This window comes from Ixodes scapularis, unplaced genomic scaffold (genome assembly GCF_016920785.2).
Source record: "Ixodes scapularis isolate PalLabHiFi unplaced genomic scaffold, ASM1692078v2 PGA_scaffold0__279_contigs__length_252992795, whole genome shotgun sequence".
NCBI lineage: Eukaryota > Metazoa > Arthropoda > Arachnida > Ixodida > Ixodidae > Ixodes > Ixodes scapularis.
In genome coordinates, this window is record NW_024609835.1 from 183,767,853 (window position 1) to 183,786,455 (window position 18,603).

Consider the following 18,603-nt stretch of genomic DNA (forward strand, 5'->3'; position numbering starts at 1 on the left):
CGCGAAGGCATTCTTGCGGTCCGCGAAGCCCTGCCTCGTCAGTGAAGCCCGGCAGTAAAATTTGTCTTTTATCCGATTGAGAAGAAACGCTCCAATATTAAGGTGAGTTTTATCGTGTGTATGTCAGTTAGAGAAGTCTACTTCACACCACCCCTTAGTTATGCTTACTTATTATATCATTATCATAATTAACCTATATACACCTTTCCATTCCCCTCACCGCGAACGGCGTCCTCTATTATCTCCGCCGACTTACAAGGGGTCCGCGAGACATCAATGGTTGGGAACTACTGATCTAGTGTATTAAAATAAACACATATATGCAACGTTAAATTTTACTATTCCTCTTTTCATGTTAGCAGTAAATTGCACTTTGATAGTCGTTTGAAGCGGCGAATTAACACGAAAGAAAATCTTTTTCTCAAAGGACATTCAGCAAAGAGGAAAATCCTTTATTGTGTAATTGCAGTAATATTTAATCAAAGGGCGGCTGAGCACCAACATTCAGATATTTTCTTTTTAATAATATATCACTCTCTAATTAATACAGAAGAAACCATCTGCCAAAAATTGGAAGGTAAAAAAAGGTAAGAAAGAAAAAATTTTAGCAACAAAATAGATGGATGCAAATGTATCCTGATAAAAGTGACACTTCGAAAGAAATGCTGTCAAGACATTTAACGCTGCAATGGCAGGCTAAATTGTGAAAAAAAGGAGTGTTTCCACGGTATGAGCCTTCTTCGACTGCGCTCTTTTAATTAAGCCAGCTTCGCGTAATTCGGTTTCAATAAATGGTGCTGCAGCGCCTACACTCTCAAGAAAAAAGGGTGTCAAAAGGTGTATTTTTACACCCTTTGTCCCATATAATACACCCCCAAACTTCAATTCGACATACAGCGCCCTACGGTCGAACAGACGGCCGGTAATTTTACGAGTGGCTTGATAGCCGTGTGGTACAACCTAATAAAATAGCTAATGTACGTTTTACTGAACACGAAATAAATTATCCGGGTTTTCTTGGCCCTGCTGTAAAAACTCGGTGTTTTCTTTATGTGGTCTTTGATACATACTTTAGCTATTTAAAATGTTGTACCACACGGCTATAAAGCCCCTTGTAAAATTTTGGGCCCTCTGTTCGACTGTAGGGCACTGTACGTCGAATTGAAATTATGGGGTGTATTATATGGGACAAAGGGTGTAAGAATACACCTTTTGACACCTTTTTTCTTGAGAGTGTAAACACCGTATATCTTTTAATTATTTTTTTATTTTTAAGAGAAATAATATACCCCTCATACACTATATAAGGGGCAAACATATCTTATTACATTCTAGTTGAGCGCAATACACTGAGACAAAATTTATAATTCAGCTCGTTACTACTAAGTTCTATTTAAAAATTTGGAAGCGTGCTTTTAAGGAAACGTTTTAACTATTGAGCGTGCAATATTTAGTTTATGTATTAGCTATATTGAACTTAAAGCCGAACAAAACAAGCAACACCATTTTTAAGGAGCTTTGTATTTTACTGACTGAACAATTAGTGCCTATCCGGTTGAGATAAAAAGACCTTTGTTTATAATTAATTGTATAATTTGTGTGCAACGCAATTTAACTCTATGTTTTGGAAGTATTTGGACATTCTAGATTTTATTGTTATGGATATGCGGCAAAAAGAGTGTATCTGAGCTTGGTTTTACAATCACTCGCTGAAGACGTAGGTATTAGGGAAGACTCACGAATCTTTCCGCTACAGATTCTGATTGTCTCCAACGCCGGCAATCTCGACGTCCGTGTGCTGGAAGGTGCATGGAGAATTGCCATGCCTGCACTTCGTGAATCAGCACCGGGCGAACAACAGCACCCGGAACTTGTCTAGGTGGATTCTTAGTTTTACAGCGGACAACACCGGTCGTCGCCGACCATGCCTCTGCTACAAAAGCCACCCTCTGATTTCAGTCATTCGAGATACGCTACCACGGACGTGGTGGAACACTCACGCACCTTTCTTCTGCAGGTTCGTTGTCTAAAAACTTCAGCTTGCTGTCATTCTAGCATAATTTTCTCTTAGCGGTATCGTGCGCCAATGTTTGGTTATGCCGCCTTCGTCATGTGTGATCTTGGTTTCCAACTGTCAAGTCCGCGAGAATAAGCTGTACTCTGTTAATGATGTCGGGTGATGTCGAGCAGAATCCCGGAGCCCATAATAATAATGGAGTGACAGCGTCTACGGGGGACATTATAGCGAGCGTTCTCGCTACTGTCGTTAATACTGCTGCAACAGCTTCCATGGGAGACATTCTTGCAAACGTATACTAGCTACCGTACACAGGATATATTAGGAATTGAACGCTATGCTTTCCGAAATAAAGGAACTCCGAGATAAACAAAAAACCTCAGAAGGTACTGTACAGAGTTTATCTTCAAGAGTTGCCGTCATCGGATTTGTTATTTCTATACGTTAAAGAGCCGGAGAAAATGCTATATTGCCGCGCGCGCACCTGGCCAAGGAGGCAGCGCGCGCGTGGGCTAACGGTTATCGTGCCTGCCTCCCACATCTTTTGTTATTCTTGCAATTTAGTCTTCTGGTAAATTTGAGAATCCTGTTGCGTGTTCGAGGTCCGAATGTTCTACGCGTCGAACTTTCTACGCCGATTATTCCAGAAGCTTACGCATGTACATAAGGGGCTCCGCGTTGCGAACCGGGGTCAGTCTCGCCCCAGCGTTCGACTCTGCTGTTACGCCGGCTTCGACGCCCGTGACGCTCTGTTATTATCTTTTGTACTCTTTCATTTTTGGCACAAGTTCGCCACATTAAACGTTTATTTATTGTTCTTTTTGTCACCACCCGTGACATTTTGGTGGAGGTCCGGGATACTCCATTCTATGCCCGTTAATCCTACCCCCCCAAGGACATCCCGGCCAAGCGACGTGATCAGCCCCGGAAGGCAACCCTTCGCCGAAGACGCCGGAGTCCGAGGAAGCCGTCGTACCAGAGGTCAGTCTCCTGAATTGGGTCTGCTGCCGGACAAGCCCATGCCGAAGAAGACGACGGCCAACCAGTCGCAAGCCCCCGCCGCTCCTCCCGTCATCTACATGCCCGTCGCACCGCGGACGGCTGCCCCCTTCCACAGTGAACTCTATGAAGAAGTCGAAGACTGGATTGGCCAGTATGAACGCGTTGCCCCCCACAATGGCTGGACCGACGAGCAGCGCCTACACAACGTCTATTTTTCCCTTGAGGGGACCGCCAAGCACTGGTACGAGAACCGTGAGCCCTCTTTGACGTCTTGGGACATTTTCAAGACCAATCTGAAGGCTACATTCGTCAACCACTACCGCCGAGGGAGACCCGTGACCTACTGCGAACAAGGACCCAGGGCCCCAACGAGAGCGTCACCGGCTTCGTAGAGGTTGTTCTGCGCCTGGGCGCCCGCGCCGACCATCCGGCTACAGAAGAGACGAAGCTACGAATCCTCATGGGCGGGGTGAGAGACAACATCTTCGGAGGCCTCGTCCTCAACCCGCCGGCAACCGTCGAAGCCTTCGTCACCGAGGCGACAAACATCGAGCGCGCCCTCCAAGCGCGCGCTTCCCACTACCAGCGGCATCCAAGCGTCACTGCAACCGCGCTGCTTAGCGGCGAAAGCGCACCTGGTACGGACATCCGCGAAATTATCCGGGAGGTCGTCCGGGAGGAACTGCAGAAGTCTGCCAACCACCAGCCGTCCGCCAACACTTTCCATCGCCGACGCTGTCCGAGAAGAAGTGCATCGAGCGCACCACCCAGAGGTTCCCGTCACCACGGTGGCACCGGAGGAACCGAGGTTGAGCTACGCTGCCATGGCCCGACGACCGCCGCAAGATCCCCGCCAAGCCACGGCGCCACCCCGAAGAGACGCCGCAACGACGCAGTGCCCCCGACGACAGGAAGATCAGACGCACGTTCACCCAGACCGACCTGCGCCGAGGAAGACAGACGTCTGGAGGACGGCCGACCGACGCGCGCTGTGTTACCACTGCGGGGAAGCTGACCATGTGTACCGCCGATGCCCATACCGACGACTCGGGCTGCGCGGATTCCACCCAAATGACCCACGCCCTCGGTATGGTGAACGCCCTCGGGAGATCGACGATTACCTGCGACGACCTCAGTCCCCCGAGCCTGCGTCCCGCCGAGAGTTCCGGGCGCCTTCGCCACGACGTCCAGCTTCGCCAATGCACCGACTCCGACGTGAAAGCCTGTCGCCCCTCGCTCCACTCCGGAAAAACTAGGCGTGGCAACCCCTGGAGGTGGAGTTGCCGAAGACGACCGACGCCAAGATCCTCCACGAATGTCGGACGGCCCCCACTCGAACGCTACCAGAGACCGAAACGACGCTCCTGCAACGGTGCCCAACAACTTAAACGTCGTCATCGACGGCCGCGACGCATCAACACTCGTAGACACCGGAGCAGACTATTCAGTCTTGAGTGGGGGGCTCTCGCGCCGCCTTCGAAAAGTCACGGCGCAGTGAGATGGACCTCAAACACAAACCGCCGGAGGGCACCTCATCACACCAGTCAGGAGATGCACTGCTCGTGTCGAGACCCACGGTGAGACGTGCCCTGTGAAGTTCGTCGTACTACGAGACTGTTCGAGGGACGTTATCCTCGGAATAGACTTTCTGTTTGAGTATGGCGCCGTCATCGACCTCGCGGCAAATCAGTTGACGCTGCGAAAGCCTGTCCTGCCGCCGGCGGAGACCAACATGACGTCATCCGCTATCCGAGTTATCGCCGGCCTTGTGAACCTACCGCCGAGGTCGAGTGTTTTCGTCACCGTCATAGCCGACGCAGCCATGCACGGTGAAGCTCTTCTGGAAGGCAGCGTCCAACTGCTCCTCGAAAAAGGAATTGGTGTCGCGCGAGGCGAGACGGATATCCAAGAAGGACGTACAACTGTTCTTGTGACCAAATTCCGAGAGGAGCCGCAGCACCTAACGAAGGGTACCACCTTGGGCCACGTCAAGGAGCTTCAGGCGCCAGCCGTGGTCGCCGCAATCTCCGAAGAAACCTCGTCGCCACAGCAGAAGAGCACGACACCGCCGCCGCTCGACATCGACCCCGAGCTCTCAGCTCCAAAGGGCCGGCAACTGGTTGATCTCCTTGCTGAATACAATGACTGTTATTCCACGACATCGAAAGTTCGCCAAACACCAATGGCGAAACATCGCATTATTACTGACGACGACGCACTCCCTGTCCACCAGTCGCCGTATCGAGTCTTCTTAAAGAAAAGGAAGGTGATTCAAGGTCAAGTCCACGAAATACTCGACGACGACATCATTCAACCCTCAAGAAGTGCATGGTCTTGCACGGTCGTACTTGCAAAGAAGAAGGACGGAACCCTGCGGTTCTGCGGGGACTATCGCTGACTGAACGCTCTGACGAAGAAGGAAGTCTATTCGCTCCCCCGCATCGACGATACGTTAGACCGATTGCGCCACTCCCGATATTTTTCGTCGATGGACCTGAAGAGTGGTTACTGGAAGATTGAAGTCGACGAACGGGACCGGGAGAAAACTGTCTTCGTCACTCACGACGGACTGTACGAATTCAAAGTGATGCCGTTCGGGCTTTGTACAGCACCAGCCACCTTCCAGCGCGTCATGGACACCGTGCTGGCAGGTCTGAAATGGCAGAGCTGCCTCGTGCACCTGGACGACGTCGTGGTATTTTCACGAGATTTTGACGAACACCTCAGACGACTTCGAGCCTTGCTTCAAGCTATCAAGACCACCAGCCTGTCACTCAAGCCAACAAAATGTCGGTTCGCCTATGGGGAACTAAAGCTCCTTAGCCACGTCGTGAACAACAAAGGCGTTCTACCTGACCCTGAGAAGACCCGTGGCATAGCTGCATTTACGCCAACGGCTGACAAGAAAGCCGTGAGAAGATTTCTCGGTCTCTGTGCCTACTACAGGCGCTTTGTTCGAGACTTCGCCAAGCTGTCCGCACCGCTGACACACCTCACGAAGGACGCCGTAAAGTTCGAGTGGACAGAAGAACACCAGAGGTCATTCGGCGAGCTGAAACGAAGACTCCAGACGCGCCCGATTCTTGGCCATATCGACCAGTTTGCTGAAACCGAGATCCACACCGACACCAGTAACACCGGACTGGGTGCCGTACTAGTCCAAATGCAGGACGGCGCAGAGCGGGTCATCGCTTACGCAAGTCGGACGCTGTCTAACGCGGAGAGGAACTATTCAACGTGGAGCATAAGACATGGAACGAGGTGTTGCCGTACGTCACATTTGCCTACAACACAGCCTTGCAAGAGACCACTGGGGTGACCCCCTTTCAGCTGATGCATGGCAGGAAAGTAACGACCATGCTCGACGCGATGCTACCTCACGAACCAGCTTACGATTAAAGCCCCAACGCCCAAGTGGTTGCTCAACGAGCCAGAGAAGTTCGCCAGCTCGCCCGGCTCTGAATTGAAGGTCAACAACGTGTCGACGCTACCCGGTACAACCTTCGTCGTCGGGACGTCCACTTCCAGCCCGGAGACTGGGTATGGGTCTGGACACCGATTCGCCGTCGCGGTCTGAGCGAGAAACTCCTGAAACGGTATTTCGGACCCTACAAGGTACTTCGTCGACTTAGAGATCTGAACTACGAGGTCATGCCCGACGGAACAAGAACATCACCACGCCGCCCAGCGCGACCTGAAGTCGTCCACGTCGTGCGCCTGAAACCGTACTACGCTCGATAGGACTGTGGACCTTATGTGTTGCAAATGACTCTTTAGTTTGCCGTTTTTTTATTTGATTTGTTTTGTTCTGTGTTGCATCGGGGCGATGCACTTCTTAAAAGGGGGGAGTAATGCCGCCCGCGCAGCTGGCCAAGGAGGCAGGGCGCACGTGGCCTAACGGTTATCGTGCCTGCCTCCCATGCAAAAAGCCAGGGTTCGATCCCTGGGAGCGACGCATCTTTTGTTATTCCTGCTATTTAGTTTTCTGGTAAATTCGAGAATCCTGGTGGCGTGTTCGAGGTCCGAATGTTCTACGCGTCGAACATTCTACGCCAATTATTCTAGAAGCTTACGCATTTACATAAGAGGCTCCGCGTGGCGAACCGGGGTACACCCTAAGAAAAAAGTTGGCCTCAAGGGACTAACGGCAGCATTTGGTCCTCTGAACTCCCAGTTGCTCCCCGAAAGGGCCATCTGGCTCAAGCTAGGTACCGTGCGCAAAAGCTGGGGACTAACTGCGCTCGACTGGTACCAACTGATAGGCGTGCGCGAGCAAAAGCATCAATTAGTCCCCCTCAGACAGGGTGTATCTGTATGATTTAGTCCCCGAAGGCAAACGGAATGTTCGCCAGAAGGACGGATGCTATTTCGCTTGTCTTGGGGATCGGCGAGACTCAGCCCAGCACGGCTGAAAGTGTTGACAAAGCTCGGACGAAACTGGCAAATTTGATTAATGTGCCACGAACGTTATTACATGGTAGAGCTTCACGCGTTGTGTGAATGCGAGTGAACGAATGTGTTGACTCGACTTCACCCAACTATCTCGTCAAAAAGGATCTGTTGACATTCCACAGTCCCATTTTTGTAACCATCTTGTTCTTACCCCGAGACTGAGGCAGGAAAAGAGGAAAGTTTCAATGTAGAAGAAAAATGAACAGTCGAGGGCACGTCTCTATTTATCCGGTGACTTGAGGCTTCTCTGTACGCCTTGAGGATCCTCTTCTTGCCGCTCCAATGGCCCCCCGATGCCGACAGGTGTTTGAATATAGGTGGGTCCATGAATCTTTTTCGAAGGCAGATGCCGAAATATGCAACCTCGGCCTCCAGTTCCGCCAGTCGACGTCCCAGCCGGTCCAGTACTGCTACCGCTTGACAAATCCAGGCGGTCGGTGTCGTTGATGATGTGGTTGCACATGAGAAGGGGATCAAGCCGGCTTCAGGTATAATCAATGATAATGTAGTGATTGCGCAGGCGAGCTGGTGGATGTTAACCATTTTGTTCTTAGCCCGAGACTGAGGCAGGAAAAGAGGAAAGTTTCAAATTAGAAGAAAAATGAACAGTCGAGGACACGTCTCTATAAAGACGTGTCCTCGACTGTTCATTTTTATTCTACTTTGAAACTTTCCTTTTTCCCTACCTCAGTCTCGGGCTACGAACAAAATGGTTAACATCCACCAGCTCGCCTGCGCAATCACTACATTACCATTTTTATAATTTGCCTTCGCGCAAAAAATGTGCATTTATCCAAACGCAACACCTCCAAATACTAACACTTTTTTTTCTTCTTAAAATTAAACTTAACAGTTTGTAGAAGCCACGCTTTTAACACCGGAGTCTCGCAGTCAGAATAAATGGTCACTTCAACTGCTAAAACTGAGCATTCCCACCGGCGATATACGCAGTCGCGCGATGCGACTAGATCGCATCGCAAAAAAAGATTAGATGGTGACACCGGCGTGTGCCATAAGCGAGACCAACGCCTTCGTTGGCGAGTCGTTCCTCAAAAACTCTCGCGCCGAACGGCGTTGATTGGTTCAGCCGCTCCTCGACTAGATCGCATCGCAAAAAATTCGGGTCGAGAAGCGACTGCTCAAATGGCTTCGCTTTTTGCTCTCGAAGGTTGCTGTTGCGATGAAAGTTATCGCGCGACTAGATCGCATCGCCGTTGGGAACGCGCCTCTGTCTCTGCGTGACAAACCTTTCTGGGTAGTCCAAAGTCAAACTCAAAATCCGCAACGACGCACTTGATGCACGGCACGTTCCACTTAAAGTGCACATTCAGGGGCAGTATCCAGACGCCTTCATGCCATCGTCGCCGCTGTTTCCAAAACAATCCAGATGAACAACGAAGAACGATCTACGCCCGGAACGTCAGACCTGGCAGCACCCTATTAATACAAAACAAATGCAAACTAAAAAAAAGCCACTTGAGAAAGCTGAAAATGCTTAAGAGAGAGAGAGAGAGAAAAGAAAGAAAAAAAATTGTTTGCTTGTACGTCTTTCGACCGCTGTGTTGAAAGTGGCGACCTTCTCCCGTCCTTGGAGCTCTTCAGTGTCCTTGTGTCGTGTGTAGTGGGAGCGGGAAAGGAGATTATCTTCTGCGCGCACTGCCCCCTCCCCCCAATCCCCTACCCCGCATTCTTTGCTGCTTGTTCACGCGGGGGGTTTGGCGTTGGTTGGGCAGATGGGGTCCGTAGGGAAAATGGGAAGTGTCTTTGTTTGAAAAGAACCTGTTTTTAGTAAGTTGAAAGTCGAAATAGAGCCTTCGTCGGAGGCTGGTCGCCTTGTGTCGTCTCCGATCATGGCGGGATCCGGTTTGGATTCGCGGTACTCAAGCAGTGCACTTGATCTGTTCTGAAGTCACAAGTCAAGGGAACTCGACTAAGGTATGTCGAAGTGCTTCTGTTTATGGTGTATTTATTAACTGCGGCTTCAGAAAGTGTTTCATTTTGAGCGCGTTCTCTAGCTTGCAAAGCGCGCGCCATGCTCTATTCTTTTTGGGCACCATGGTTGCTGATTTTGTTATGCAGCACAGAGACCTCATATTCAATCGTATCGAGCGAAACGCCAGTTCTACCTATGGCTTATTTTTTTTCTGCGTGTGTGTTTCGCAGACCCTGGCAGGATCGCTTGACCATAAACGCCTGTGCACACATGCAGCGGAGCGCTACAGGCATAGCGCTGACCTCGCGTTAAGCGCGTGCTGACGAAATCGGTCACCAGCTTTGTATCGCACCGACAAAACTCTTGCTCATGGCAGACAAAAAATAGCTCATGACACGTGAGCAGCGCTACATCAGCGCTTCGCTGCGCGTGAGAACCGGCATTAATGGAGATATTTATTCGATTGTACACTAGACTTTCGCGTTGATGGCGGGAGATCGTGCCGTCACTTTGAAGCATAGTTTGAGCACGCACGCGCTGGGTCTGTAATTCGCAGCGAACGGTCTATTAAAATTTAATATTGCGCTGGTCTGCTGTCAACAGATCGCATGTTGGATGTGAACCATTGTATCACTTATGCAGCCTATTTGTTAATTTATTATGCATGTGTTATAACTTATATCTCATGTATTTGTCAACCGATCGGGTATTTACGCTGCCCTGTTACTAATAATCCAAATTCCTCCCAAACAGGCAAGAAGCTGCCGGTGCCCCAATTAACGGTGCTGGGACCACGACCGGCTTGGACAGACGTCCCAGTATCCAAGCCATCGTCGACGGAGGTGCACTCTTCGGAATTTGGCCTTATCGTGGATTCTACCGCCAAGGAACTTCGACTTCAGTCATCCTTGAATGCGATGTGTATCTACGAGGCAATAAAGCTACGTTTAACCTGAACCCCACAATTTCGTTTCGGAGATTTGTGGCTCGGGACCAAATGCAAAGGATAAACCTTTAGTCCCAGAAGCCTAAATCCAAGGGCGCAAAGTTTAGACCCAGGGGTCCAAGTGCAAGGGCCTAACAGTTAGTCCTCGGGGTTCATTTGAAACGGTGTAAGAGTTAGTCCTAGGGGTCCAAGCGCAAGGGTCTAACAGTTCGTCTTCGAGGTTCAATTGAAACGGTGTAACAGTTGGTCCCGACTCCACAGGACCAAGTGTAAGGGCCTAACAACTAGTCCTCGAGGTGTAACTGAAAGGGTGTAACAGTTAGTCCCAACGGTGCTAGTGCGAGAGACTAACTTACGGGGCGCAACAGTTGCTCCCGTTACAGTTGCTCCCCTAGGGGACTAATGGTGGTGGCCGCGCATTTGATCCCCCGAGGGACGAAGTCGCGCTCCCTTTTTTGTTAGAGTGTAGGCCTCGCCCCAGCGTTCGACTGTGCTGTTACGCCTACTTCGACGCCCTCGACGCTCTGCTATTATCTTTTCTGCCCTTTCATTTTTGGCGCAAGTTCGCCACATTAAACGTTTATTTCTTCCTGTTTATTTATTGTTCTTTTGGTCACCACCCGTGACAATATCAACCGAAAGTTTGACCGCAGTTACATCTGGGCCTGAAGACGTACACTCTCGCTGTGACGATAATGAACACAGGATCCGAAGCTGTAAACAACTGTTTCACGGCCAACACAATGATGCCTGTGAATTATGGAACGTACTTGAAGCAAAATGTATTGAATTTGGTTCGATAAAACTTGGGATTAGCCTTATTGCCGAACTTATCGATAGGGCGCACCTCCTGAGAAAATTTGTATTCAGCAAGGTCGACCTATCATGGTCATTAGTTTTTCTTTTTATCTTTTGAAGACAAACTTTGAAACAGAAGTTAAAATGAACTACGTTAGCCATCAAAAAAATGTATTTTCGGTGCGTCGCACAAGATGCAAACTACTTGAATACGCGAAAGAAAATAAATTGTACTTTATAGTTAGCTTTGACAAGTTAAAGATAAATAATAGCGCATTTTAATACAACCGCGTCTCTGGTTGTGTCAAAATCAAGATAGCAATGCGAAGGTGTTTCCAATAACGCACACTGCACTGTCTCCTCTTTCCGCTTACGCACGAGCCGGACACTCTTTTTATTCCTTTTACTGACGTCAGCAGGATATTTTTGCGCGAACCGATAGAAAAAACGGACATTTTTGCACAAACGGAAACATGGCTGACTTACTCAATATTAGTTCCAAATTCTGTATCTAACAGCGGAACCGAGAAGATGAAAGGAAGAGGAGTGTTGATTGCAGGAGGGAAACAAAGCCGTCTGCACAAACGTTTTCATATTGATAGTTCTTTAGAAGTATTTTGGGTTGATGTACCTTCAGCCTTCCTAATGCTTCTTTTTGGCGTGTGTTAAAAACTTCTGACGGTGGCGGACATATTTATAGTGAATTGCAGGAAGTCTTATCTATGTTAAAAAGTGATTTCCCTAACGCCAAAACTTTTCTCTCGGTGATTTCAAATTTCCAAACGCCGGTTGGCCTACTTTAGGGCAACTTCTCAAGAAACTTAGATGTTCATTGATTTAAATCTTAGTTTTATCCTTGTTTAAATAATCGACCAATGAAGTCGTCTTGCAGAATATATATTGACCTTTGCCTAGTATACAACCCCGGAATTGTCACCTCAGCCTCATTCATTGACGGATTTAGCAAACGCAAGATAATTCATATGAATGTGGCACTTTCCTTCACATTTACAGTCACTACTTCTAAATTTGTACGGAATCATAATAAAGCAGCCTACGTGAAAGTAGTGTGAGCTGTAAAAAAAATAATCTACATTTTTGTTTAAATTTTTTTTATCGTAGAATTTATGGCAATCCTACCGAGAAAATAAATAGTGTATCACTTTTTTGCTACCTGGAATATGGAACAAGAAATATATCCATATGTTATCTGTATTTTAGTGTTCCAGCAACAATTCCAGTTAGATTTCATATTCATAATCGAGATAGTTGATAGTTATATTTGGTTTTTCGTTAGCAAATTGAACACTTCTTAAGGTGAAGTACTTGAGGTTATTGCCACCTTTGTTCTAAGTTGCACTATGTTTTTAAAGCGATAAACAATGGTAAAATAAATGTTTAAAATTTGGGTAACAAAACGAAAGGAATGTTTAAGATAGCAAAAAAATCCAGTTCTGAAACTATTTGGGTAAACAAAACTGTTGAGCAGACCTTTATCGGGTGTTTCATTTGAATTCGAACATATTTATTTAAAAAAATCAGTAAGAGATGCACTAAGACAGTTTTGGCTGGTGAGTTTTACGGTCATAGGTGGCTAATCTTTGCGAGAAGTCGCATAATTAGCTAAACTTCCTTAAGTAACTTTTTAACTAGTGAAATAATCATATAGTTTCGATTAGTAACATGCTGAGCATGGTCGAAAATCACTATATCAGTCAATTTTAGAACGACTGATGCTCGTGGGAAACTCGAGGGCGCACCAAAGTTACCACTGGTGCAGCAGGCGCAAAAATATCAGTGGCGGAACGCGGATGATTAGATCATCATCGCGTTCCGCCACTGCTAGCTTTGCTGAATAAAAAAAAAATATGTTTATGCCGTCTCTTCGGAAGGTGAACGATTTCTTTGACGCGAGGGGTACAATCAACGAATGGAAAGACAGTAGTACAACATAAATTATTGAAAAGGAATTACTTGGAGGATTGGGAGTTTGTGTATTGTTTTATATTAACACAAATATATTTTTTTCTACGCAGTTCTTTGGTTTAGTTGTTTATCCCATATATGATTAAAAAAACAAAAAAAGCTTCCAGCCTTCATTCCTAACATTCTTGGACATCAACGCCTCGGCGCACGCACTAAAATGAAAAATTAAAATAAAAAACCACAAAGATCTCAATGTTCCCCGGGAATATATTAGATGACAGTCATAAAATATCAATAAGCAGTTATTGAAATTTTCACGCGTAGAGCTTTGCAATCCACGGCTCCAGAAATCTTTTTTTTTTCATTGAATTTTATGGTTTACATTAGAAAATATAAAATTTTGACTTTTCTTGACAAACGACTGTAAGGCTCCCTAGCACTCTAATCTGGGTATCATGAAAGGCAAACAAATTGGAATTGGGAGATATCCTTGAAAATGTTTCATTCCACGGCAAGTTTTGAAAAATGTCAGGCTGTATGTCTGCGCACATGAAACAAAAACACCTCAGGAAAAAAAAAATGCTTTCTTTATGTGGTCTACTTGTAGATATCAGTGGTCGTGCTACGAAAATTGTGCGCGCTCAGCAAAACACTAGCACCGGACTCGACTGGCTTTCTACCACCCTGGGAAGTTCTAAACTAAAGGATAGTGCGACGCCACCTCTAAAAGGGTCTCGTTCTTCGATTCGGAACAATGAGCTCCCCATGTATCCAATTAGACACCGGCAGATACAACAATCTGACCTGGACCCTCCAATTGGTTGCCGTGGAAACCAACGCTGGAACAACGGTGGTTTACTCCGAGCTCGACGGTGTCGCTCGTCTCACTGGCTTGGCTTTCAGCAAAGCCAGTCGGGCGTACCGGACTGGCAGAAACAAAGTCAACTTCTCGATGATCCTGCTGAATCGTGTCTTGTTAGCGATAGTCAGAATTGTTTTGGTTTTTTTCTTTCGGGGACGCGTGACGATTGCGTAAGGGAGCCACTGAAACGATCTGCGCCCTCCATTGGTATCACGTGTATCTATGTGTAGCGCGAAAAATGGTTATGAAAGTTATTTCGTTGCAGCAAATGCAAGCTAGGTAATGTCTAGTGAGGTCCTCGGCAGTGAGAAATACACAGATACGGAAACAACAATAACAAAGCAGGAGTTTACTTAATTTATTATCAGGGGTATGACGGCATGACAGCCAAACATAAGAGTCACTCTAAGCTCCATATGCTGGAAAGTGTATTTTAAAGCTGCATTCACCTAATTATAAAAAGATGGCAGCTGCGTAAGTGTCTCCCTTTTGAGAAAGATAAGTACAGACAGCTTTAGAGAAATGAACTGAGGGCAAATAAAGTACACTAAGTTTGATTTCTGGAGCAGTTGCTATTTCGCTTGGTATCGCCAGAACAAAAGAGCGAGAAGAAAAAAAATAAAAACCAGAGAAGTAATTAGAGGGTGTGAAAGACGCAAAAAAAAAAACAGTACACAAGTAAGCTATAAACTTCACAGCTTAAAAATAATCTCAGCTCTGCATTTTGGACACCTCAAAATGACGTAACAAGTGATACCGACATTTTTTTGTCCCGGTGAGCGAATGCTGGCTGAACTTTAATAAACACGTAAAAGTATAAGAGTATAACGCTTTTAAGGCCATCATTAAATATAGTGTAATGTTGAAAAAAACTACATGGCAGGTATTAAATCACATTCTATTTACAGCTGGCAAGCGGATGAACAACTTCAATGGGACGCCCCTAACGAACACGCCTGAAATTGTGCCTGTTTTCTTTCCCTCGCTCTTTTTTTTTTACTAGTTTACTTTTTATTCCTAATGCGAACACTTACGATATACCGTTGTCCAATTCCTTTTTTTTAATTTTTGCTTTATGAAGGAGAAAAAGCTACAATATAATACCTGAACACAAAAGTTTGCGGAACTGCCGTCATGTGACTGCTTTCAGTAATCTGTTCTAAAACGGGTTTTTATCCGCCATATGCAAACCTATGGCACATTCTAAGCTAAAACTGAGTTGCGTTCCATATCTTTCGTGCCGAAAACTTTGAAAACTTAGGGTTGTTTTTTATCAGTGGTACTCTCACTCTATAACTACATCACCAGCATGTCGGGAATCGTTCCATTCACTTAAACGATAGTGACCTATGCTCAACATTTTATGTACAGTCAAGTCTAGCTTCTCATGAATGCATTGCTTTTTGTGCACACTGCGCGACGGTGCCAGCGCAAACAAGTAATTACCGTTCTTTTTTATTTTTGCTTTTCTTGTTGAACTAAGAGGCTGACACCCAAACTACTGCAGCCTGAAAGGTTTCTCTGAAAGGTTCACGCCAATACCCTTTGAAGTAAAGTGTAAAAAAAGGCCGATGTCATATCGTGCAAACAATATGGTGCAGCGTACTTGTGTAATTCTACCTTCTCCACTGCAGGCGCGTTGAGAAGAAAGCCTCATGAACCCACGGATTAATGTTCGTATCCAAATCTCAGGCTAGCTCTGCTCTTCATGCCTCCAGTGCCAGGGGGATACTCTTCGAAATGTTGAATATTGAAGATCTCAGAAAATAATACACATTTTGCACTTTCACATGTGTTGCCACACATATATTTGCTTAATTGTGGACACTGATCCTTTTTCCCGTCTTTGTGCGGTTCAATACTTCTTATTTTTTATTTTACTTTTAGCGCGACGAACGGTGACGTCTCGTCACCTCGCGCCACGTTTGAATAAACTATTGAATTAAAGCGCTGTTCTGCTGCTTTGTTTCCTTGCAGGGCGCAAGAAGCACCAGTCGCTGGTATCTACATTACAACCGCAGTGAATTTGGAAGCACTTGTTCAAATGTCGTCGAAACTCGCCGTATTAACCGCTGCAATGAGGTCCTCCGTACTGTCAACATTGCAATAGCTAAGCCAGACTTTCAGTCGCAATGCGGAGTTTGCACAGCATATTACGTTACAGAGTAAGCAATAAAGCTAACCTACTGAAATACATTTTCCTGAGCGGCGGCTCTTTTACTTTTTATTTTTTTACTAGAGTGTCCAGATTCCGGAATTTTAATATATTATAGAGCTCGAAGGTGGAGTTGCGGCCCCTAGTACAGTTGACAACTGTAAGAGCCGCTTAACTTTTCCCTGCATGCGCAAGTGTCAAATTACCTTTACTTGAAGTAAACGTTTCCAAGGTTACACACCTCAGAAGTCATAATATACCCATGTAAATCAATTTGAATGTAAATTTCATTGTTGTAGGTTTATTATTTGACCTTCAAGATATCTTTCCAGCATGCCATTGACTAGAAAGGGGCATACCCTCCCCTCCGTACCCTCCCCTCCTCCTCATCAAGAGCTGGGCTCTAATTCGGCATTACAGAGAATTGTAAACGTCTAATTTTTTAGCCTTCATTTGGTTCCGGATAAAATCGAAGACCCTTTGCTTTTACATCTTGAATGCTCTTGCGACTTCCGCTTCGCAGCAATATGACTCCACTCTTTTGATGAAGGCAGGCTTTTTTTGGTATGGTCACTGCCCCACATTTCCCCCTATTATTAGGGCTTTCCTTGACGCAGAAAATAAATTTAGACGGTGAAGGGTTTGTCATATGAAACCCCTTGGGGACGACAGAAGATGGAACCTCCTCTTAGAAAAACGACTGGAGACAGCGAACTGGTTACAGGATATTTAGATGATCACGTCACCAAGGTCCCTCTGTGGTTTGAAAGACGCCACAGCGCGCAAAAGATGACAGAATCTCAGATAAACCTTGTTCGCGCGTACTAGCATGCGATGAATGATTCAGACTATGTTCCTAATTCAGCGTCTGTATCGCACAAAAAAAGCGCAGAACAAGGTGTCAAGGCTACAGGCCAGACCGCAACAAAAAGAATGGATGTGAGTCGGTGCAAAGTGTGCGAAGTTTGAGTTTCGAGTTTTGAAGACAGCGCTGAGTTAAACGGGGTAAGGCATATGTCGCCTTGTGGCGGATTTTGAGTGCGTCGTGGGATTACCCAGAAGGGTGGATTACGGTGACCCACACAAATTTCTGGATAATAATAATATTATTATTATTATTAATCATCACTTGCATGCGTCCACAAAGAGATCAGGGCCTTTTGTGTGGTACACAGCATATGATGTCCAGAAAGGCAAGATGAAAAAATAGAAATAAAGAGCGTATGGCACGAAAGCTAAAAGCAAGGACAGGCATTGCAAAGTAGGGGCCTAGGACTTTTTGGTGTAGGACGTTTCGGCGCGGACTTTTCGGTGCACGAACTTTTCGGTGCACGGACTTTTCGGTGTACGGACTTTTCGATGCACGGCCTTTTCGGTGCATTGACAATCAAAATACAATTTTCTTTCTTCAAAGTCTCGTAGACTGCTAAAAACTTAGTTCACAAAATACAGAAAAATTATGCCAAAGTAATCGATTATTTTAAAATTTACACTTATTCCCAATTTCGGGAGCAGAAATGCACATAAACGAATGAGAAGTTCACCCCTTATTAATTGTTCGCGGTTGTTGTCTCGTCATTTACATTTGGGTGACTCGCAATAGCAATTTTATTTTTAAGCTCTCGACTTAAAAAAATGCCGTTTTATGCTCACTAATGGCGAATCTTTTTGTGAATAGACCGTGTTTCCGACAACGACATGCAAAATTAGTTTTATATATGGTTTATATAGTGACTGAAGTTGTGTGAGTTTGGCTAGTGTTGCGTTTTAGAGAACTAGCTCAAGGGAACCATATTTGCAATATGGTTTCATCAAAACTACTGGCGCCAAATATTTGGCGAGTAACTCTGCCTTTTTATTAAAAAAACCTTGATACCTACTCACTGCCTTGTGCCTAACTCAGCCATGGTTTCAGGTTCGAACTTTTAATGATAATAAAAAAAAATATATATACTTTACCAGAAAAAAAAGTGAGCCAATAACGCTGCTTTAAAATTGAGAGTTGCAGTCATTAACGAGCTTGCAAGCTGTTCGAAAAAAGTAAGAAGAGTTACATATACAAAATTTCAATTGCAATCCTAAAAATAAATTCAAGGCACATATTTACGCCAAAATGCCCGTGGACCGAAACGTTCGTACTCTGAACCGTCTTACACCGAAAGGTCCATGCCCCAAAAAGTTCGTGCACCAAAAAGTCCGTACATCGGAATGTCCGTGCACCGAAAAGTCCGTCCACCGAAAAGTCCGTGTACCAAAAAGACCGCACCGAAACGCTCTGCACCGAAACGTCCTACAACCAAATGTCCGGATCCCTAAAATAGGACATACGTGAAACTTCAATCAAGAAAAGAACACATTTAGAATGTCTCGCCGTCACGTTGATGTGTCCCTAGATGTATCGAGGTGCACAGTGCTGTTTATTAAAATAAAGCTGCTTTCTGAGTAATGGTGAAGTGCGAAAAATGTGCTTGTTTAAAAAAAGATACGGTTTCGACTAGTCCGTGAAGGGAAG